Source organism: Dinoponera quadriceps, unplaced genomic scaffold (genome assembly GCF_001313825.1).
Source record: "Dinoponera quadriceps isolate SergipeBrazil2010 unplaced genomic scaffold, ASM131382v1 scaffold589, whole genome shotgun sequence".
Taxonomy (NCBI): domain Eukaryota; kingdom Metazoa; phylum Arthropoda; class Insecta; order Hymenoptera; family Formicidae; genus Dinoponera; species Dinoponera quadriceps.
In genome coordinates this window covers 150,674-158,007 of record NW_014554985.1, presented here as the reverse complement: position 1 = coordinate 158,007, position 7,334 = coordinate 150,674, and positions in this window count along the sequence as shown.

Here is a 7,334-nt window from a genome sequence, read left to right as displayed (position 1 = left end):
GGCGCGTTGCATAACGCGTGTCATTGAACCACGCCGGCTGGATTACTCATAGTTCTTCCCTCCGCGTGACCTTGGATCTCACAATCGAGCCTTCAGCCGCTACGTAGCGCCCTTCGCAGGCTTCGACCGGTCGATCCGCGGCGAGGATCCTGGACTGGATATCCTCGGCCCTCCGCGTCCGGGCAATCATCGGCGCGGCGATGCCGGGGCAATGCACCTGGTTGCAGCCGCGAGCGCAACGGTTGCAAGCGACGGACGATCGTTCGGAAGGTAACACAATGGCGGAACAATGCGCGCTAATAGTATCCCGCGCTGGACTTTTACCGCTTTCGCGGAAAGTACGCGAGAATATGACGGCATTTCCTCGAAGCGGAGATGAATCTCTCTCTCTCTCTCTCTTTCCGTAGTCGTGACTCTTTCCGCGGTCGACATCGCGGGTGCACCCGCGGAATGCGCATCTTACGTGCATATATGCGTGACCACGCGGCATAATGACGCAATCGTGTTTCTGATTGTTTCTGATGCCCTCTAGATAGATAGATAGATAGAGAGAGAGAGAGAGAGAAAATTCTAGAATTAAGTATATGGAAAAAATTAGTCTTAAATCAATGATAGATATTCTCATATACAACAAACAATAATAATATTATAATCTTCTAGAAAATGAATAGTCTTGATTGAATTTGTATTCATGCAAGTATTACTTGCACTCGGTTCAAGACTAAAAATCTTCTAAAAAGATTATAATCTTCTTAGAAGATTTTTAGTCTTGAATTGAATTCAAATAATACTTGCAATACAAATTTAATGAAATTAAGACTAAAATTCTTCTAAAAAAATTATAATATTCTTGTTTATATATGAGAATCTATTCTTGATTTAAAACTAATTTTTTTCTATGTATAGAGAAAAATTAAGAGAGCGAGAGAGAGAGAGAGAGGGGGGGGGGAAATTTTCCGACCGGTCGACCGACGTTTAGATTTATAATTCCAACGCGGCAGGACTCCCGTCGCCGTTGTGCGACGCAGGTGGCTGCTGCTGGTCCTGACTAGGAGATGCGAGGCGCCGGTAGTTTCTGCGCGCAGCTGCAACGACGATGTATCTCGCGTGGCGCTTCTTTCGTGGATAATCATTTCCTGCCGATAGCTCAGCGTTTCGTGTCAGTTCGGCCGAGACGGCAAATTGAAAGTTTAATCCGGGAGCTCTTTCTCGCGAGGCAAACACGAGGCAGGGATCGAGATGGGGATACGTGCTCTCAACTCACAGTTGCGTCAGCGTGACGAGATAATTATCGAAAAATACCACCACTCTCGAGTTAACCAGAATCACAAATCATATGCGAGCAAGATTTTACGGCGCAAAATTCGACGACGATCACGTCGTCGGCGTTAGAGTCCGTAAAAGACAGAGTCTGGCCACTGACCGTCCATATTTGTATTAACTGAATCGATCTTTGAAATATATATATATCCAATATTCCAAAATTATGTAGTAATTTTTACTATAATATTTCCTCTGTGTACAATTAAATCTATCAGGCACGTGTACCGCGACGCGATAGACGTCATTTTGTTACGAAATTGTTACAATAGGAAGACTGTCTTCTAGGGACTCTAGTCTCTAGTAAGGATTGTCCATGACGAAGAGAGAGAAAACCGGTCACGGTAATAGTGCGCCTCGCGCGGTATCTGTCTAATCTCTCCCCGCGCCGGTTAATAGGGATCTAAGAGATCGTTGAACTTTCGCCGCATCACGGGGAGAATTGCGATTGAGTATTCGCGCTATACGCGTTGAAGAAGAGAGGAACGCAATCTCATGCGTGACATTTAATGCGGACGTAATGTCTCTCGCGGACCCGGAGAGGAGGGCGAATCCCTGTGTATCGCCTCCTCTCGGCGTCTCAGCCGTTTTATATACGAACGAATGGAGCGCGTCACGCGGTAACATTCTGCAGATTTGATATTCCGCAACCCCGCCAATCGAAAATCACGAGAATACACTGCACCGTTGAATTTTGCATCCGCGATGAAGCGCCGAGTGCAATCTAAAATTACGACGCCAACCACTGGTTCCCTCTCTCCCTCTCTCTCTCTTTCTCCACTCCCTCCCATCCCCCTTTTTCTTTTCTCTCTTCGCATTGGAAATTTCTTTTCGATAAGAGCGGATGGAGATACCAGCTTCGCCTTCGCGAACTGGAGCACGTTACAAAAGCGTCCTAATTAAATTCTCGCGATTGCGATAATATATACAGCCAACCCGGGGCGTTCTTTCCTATTTATAATCCCCGCCGCTGCCGTCCGGATCGATCGTCGCCACGATGAATGTTTAAACGCGCGCCTCCGAGCTTCGCATGTAACGCGCTTAATCCGATTCGTGCGATCGCGCGAATCCGTGGGTCCTGCATAATATAGCGGTGTCTTCCGTTTTCGTGCGAGCGCCAATTAACGAAAGCGAATTAGTATTCGGCGGGACGATGCAGGAGGAAAGGGCCCGGGAGGGGGAGAGAGAGTGACACCGAACGTCGTAGTTAACGTTTCGCCAGCCGGCTGGCGCGAGTTCGCGCGCGTGAATGCAGCTTTTTTTCTCCGTCCCGGCGAGATCGAAGCGACGAGATGAAAATTTCATCCGATCGAGCGGCACTTTTCGCGCGAGCACGACGTCGTCCCTTCTCGGTCTGATCGCGCAAGCGGCGGGCTTGAAAAATGCATGTGGATCGACGTATGCGCGCCGGTGCAAGCCGCATCTCGGCGGCTAATTGCAAAGAGGACGATGATGATGATGAAGAGGAGGAGGAGGAGGTTCGATTTGCCGATGTAACGTTTCTATTGCACTCGCTTCGGAGAGATATTCTCGTCTAATTGCGAGAGCTGACAGAACGCTTGCTTCAATTAGCTCCCCCTCCCCCCGCCCCCGACTGTTTGTTTTTGCCTTAACTTCACCGGTCGCTCTTAATGGCTTTCGATTCCTCGATATACACAACATACGTGTTGTTGTCATCGTCGTCGCTTCGGGAAAATGCAATTTCCAACGATTACGAGTTATAACGGTTACACGTTACAGTGCAGCAGTTTTGCGTTCCAACTCCGTCGGTGTAAGAGCTCACTTTATCTCCCGCGTTATTAGAGGACCCTTTTTCTCCGTCAGGTGCTTCGTCATCGTTTGAATGAACACGTGTGACTCGGCGAAGATTTCTATTAGCGCGAGGAAACCGCGATAAATTGAACCGTACAGCAGTGCTTTGCGAAGTACTATCGAGAAAGAGTGAGAGGGAGAGAGAGAGAGAGTACATGCTCATATTTAGTAATATTTATCTCAGATGTTAGATATTCGTACACATACTTCATATTTATGTAGCGTAATTAGCCATATTTCATGAACATGTAACGCTATTAATTCAGCGCAGCTTAATAAGTCGCGAGTAATAACAGCCGCGGATAGATAGGGAGAGGAAGGCGGATATGCACACACACACACACATCACACACACATACACACACTATCGAGATGAGTATCAGCTTTTACTCATTCGCAGTATGAATGGCGCGTCAGAGAGAGAGAGAGAGAGAGAGTCTAACACGCTGTAAGCAACGATAACCAACGATAGTTGCATTCACGTCGCGTGTCAAGTACGATACATTTTCAAAATATACGACAGCGCAGCGGATATGTGCCAAAGAGGAGCCAGACAGTACACAAACCGCAGCGAGAACGAGTAAAATAACATTTTGCACTTGTGTTAAAATTGGAATCGGTCTTTGTTGAAATTCTTGTGTTAAATTTTTAATCCCCGTGTTAATTTAACATAACGCGTTTATGTTGTCTCAATATGTTTTGTGTTGAGTCGACTTTCAACTAGGACTAGTGTTTTCTGCCGAAAGCTTCGGCATTCGAATTTCGAATCTCCGAAGATCCGAAGCTCCGGTGTTCATTATTCGAATTTCGAATATATCGAAACTTCGAAGATTCGGAATTATAAGGTTTTTGAACCATATGATGTCTGGTACGTCTATTCGTCTACAAAAGTTCATTTACAATATTTCTCAGTTTTCCCTGAAAAATATAAAATATATATAGATAAATATATTATATTATATATAAATATATAGATAAATAAAATATATATAGATATTAGACATTATCTATATAGCATTCGTAAGATTGTACTCTTCAAAGATTACAGCCTTTGAAAACGAACTTTCGAAGCTGCGCCTTATCAAAATTCGAAAGTTTGAATTTTCTTCGAAGCTTCGAACACTGTTGAAGTTTCAATATTTAGAAATTACCGAAGATTAACAGCCCTACAGTCAACATGTATAAGTCATAACGACACATTTTAAACTTCAGTGTCGATTGATGTATTAATTTTGTGTTAATTTTTCACATGATATTTGTATTACTTTTCAACATGTTCATCTTGTTGACAAATTAACATAAAAATCTGTGTGGACCGTTTGGGACATGTGAAATGTGTTAAATTTAGCACAAAACTTTTTACCGCGTACTACGAAAAAAGAAACGTTTCGCGCTCTTATTTCGATTACAAAGTTGAAGTCGCATTTCCAATCGACACAGCAGTATTAATCCTCGTCCAGACGAAAGCGGACGCCCCCCATTATTCGACGTTGGTTTATCGCTGGTTTGTCGAGAAAAAAAAGCGTACACGCCGCGATATCTCATTAATATCTCACATCTCTCGCGCTCGCGCCGTCTCCTCTGCGAGACGAGACTGCGCGCGGCCAGTTTGACAAAGTTAATTTCAACGTGAATAGCGTTCTCTCCCTCTCTCTCTTTCTCTCTCTCTCTCTCTCTATCTTTCTTTCTCTCATTCTCTCGCGATCTTCTCGCGATCGTTTCGCGAACTGCTTGCTCGCGCGCGCGAATTAAATATCCCGGTGGAAATCGGCTTATCAAGCATCAACTTCGCATTAACGTCACACGGGCCCGATAGCGCTTCGCGGCGGAGGAACTATCATTCGTCAAAGTCAATTTCGCCCCGCAGCCAACGGTAGGAATGAAACTTGTGCGCGCGCGCAATACTTCCGCAATGAACATCGCAATGTGGAGGTACGCGGCTACGCGATGCCGCAACATTAGAAGAGGTATCGCGCGGGTCGGAACGAGTTTCCTTTCGAAAACGTCGAACGACAGACGCTAATTGCGCCCGCCGCGCCGGGCAGGGGAACGGCGGGATCTAAAATGAGAATGCTTCCGAATTAACGAGCTACCTGGCGAACGGTTCCCGATATTTCGTGAAAAAAACAGGGACGGATGCAATCACACGAAGCGTTTTGTTTCCGGAATTCGGCGATGCGAACGAAAATATCATCGAGACCCGAGTAACTTCGCGATATGTGCGATGGGATCTTCTTATAATTTTAAAGGCTCAGAGAAAACCGATTCCTTCTCATTTTCCGCGGTTTTCTCGATTTCTTTTGACACCGAGAAAAAAGACTTGAGAATTTGCTTGTAAAATATAAGATTTATTTGACAGAAGTTAACGTTTATTTAATTACGGCGAAATAAAACTTTATTCCTAATAAATAAAACGATTGATAAGAAAACTTAGGTATATTTCACAAAAATACATATTTCGTTATGGTAGTCAAATTTTTTCTAACCAATAATTATCGAAGGAAATGTCACAAGAAACAATTGCTTCGTAAAATTTCAATTTCTTTTTTTTTCAGTATAGAGATGTGTGAATCAAGAATTTTCATGTCTAATAGACGAAATTTCACCCAAATCAAATCGTTGAAACATAACTATTAATTAACAACATAATCATTGAATTTAATATGAAAATGAAGTGAGGTGAGACTTTAGTATGAAAAGGTTAACGTCGATCTTGTGATATTAACTCATTTTAAAGTAAGATATGTATGTTTAGATTTATAATAAAATTGATACTAATGAGATATTGTAGTTAAGGTAGCGGTAATTAAAACAGTAATTAAAACAGTAAATTAAACGGTAATTAAAACAGATGAAAGATTATAAATCAATTACTAAAGTATTTTGAGAGGATTGATATTATCAGTCGTTTATAATTAATTAAAAAATTGAATGATTTTAGAAATACAGTTTTCATAAAAATATATAATATATTGCGCATTGTAAATATATATGTATATCTACGAGACTTAGATCAAAATAATTATAATTTGTAACTTTAATTTGTAACTTTAATATTGCGATCTAAGCTAAATTTGATATTTATAACAAATGATTAAAAATTATCACTGATGTCAGCGCTTTTCGATTATCTACAAATCCATATTGTATTATAAAAAATTATTTAAGCACGCAAATTTAGTAGTAACTTTCTTGCCGATCTTGAGTTGCCACTTATAATATTTTTAAAGGTGATCTTAACAGCAAATTTTTCAAGTCATCCTAATTCTCGTCCATGGACGTCTTTCATAATATTTTACGGAGAAAATGAGTTTTGCTGGAACAGCAAATTGTTTGTTAAGATAGTGACAGTAAGATATGTTACATGGAAAAGTTAATTTTGCTATTGTTGCAAAACGTCGTTGCAACAGTAATAAAATTTAATTTGGCATAGCATTTTGTTGTTCATCCAGCAAATAGCAATTAATACTCTTAACAAACAAATAATACTCCTAAATCTTTCTGCTGTCCAAGAAATTTTTTTGTTCAAATTATTTTTTTTGCTTTTACCATATTAACAATTTATTGTCCTAGCAAAATTTGTGTTTGTGATGCTAATATGTGTGATTTATATTCGAATCTTCTCGATCCGAAATTTTTGAATTACTCGAGTCCGAATGAAATCGAATCTCGTCTGATTCGACTCGAATTCGAATAGTTCGCACATCACTAATTTTTTCCGCGGATAAAAGAGAAAAATCGAGAAAAAAGCGTTTTCTCCCATTTTCCACGCATTTCTTCGATTCCTTCCCGACGAAAAATTAAAAAAAAGTAATGTTTTTTTTTAACTACAAATCTTCGGATTTCACGTCGATGTTAACGTTGAAACGTTAATCCGGCGAGCGCGAATGAGGAACCTTTATCTTTAGCCGCGAATCAAAACCCGACACGATCTCGCGCTTCCACGTCGTGCGAATCCAATTATCCTCGTCTCTCCCGTTCGCGTCAACATCACGCGATAACGCGAATAACATCGACGAGCTCGGCAAAGAGACGGACTGTAAAACGGAGCGTCGTATCTCCACTGATATACCGAACGCGAAAATCCGACACGTCACTTACTTTCATATTACATCTTCGTCCGTGTCCGCGTCGGACGAAAAAATGTCGCGCGATTTGATCGGAAAAAATTGAGTCGGAAGAGCAGCGAGAGAGAGAGAGAG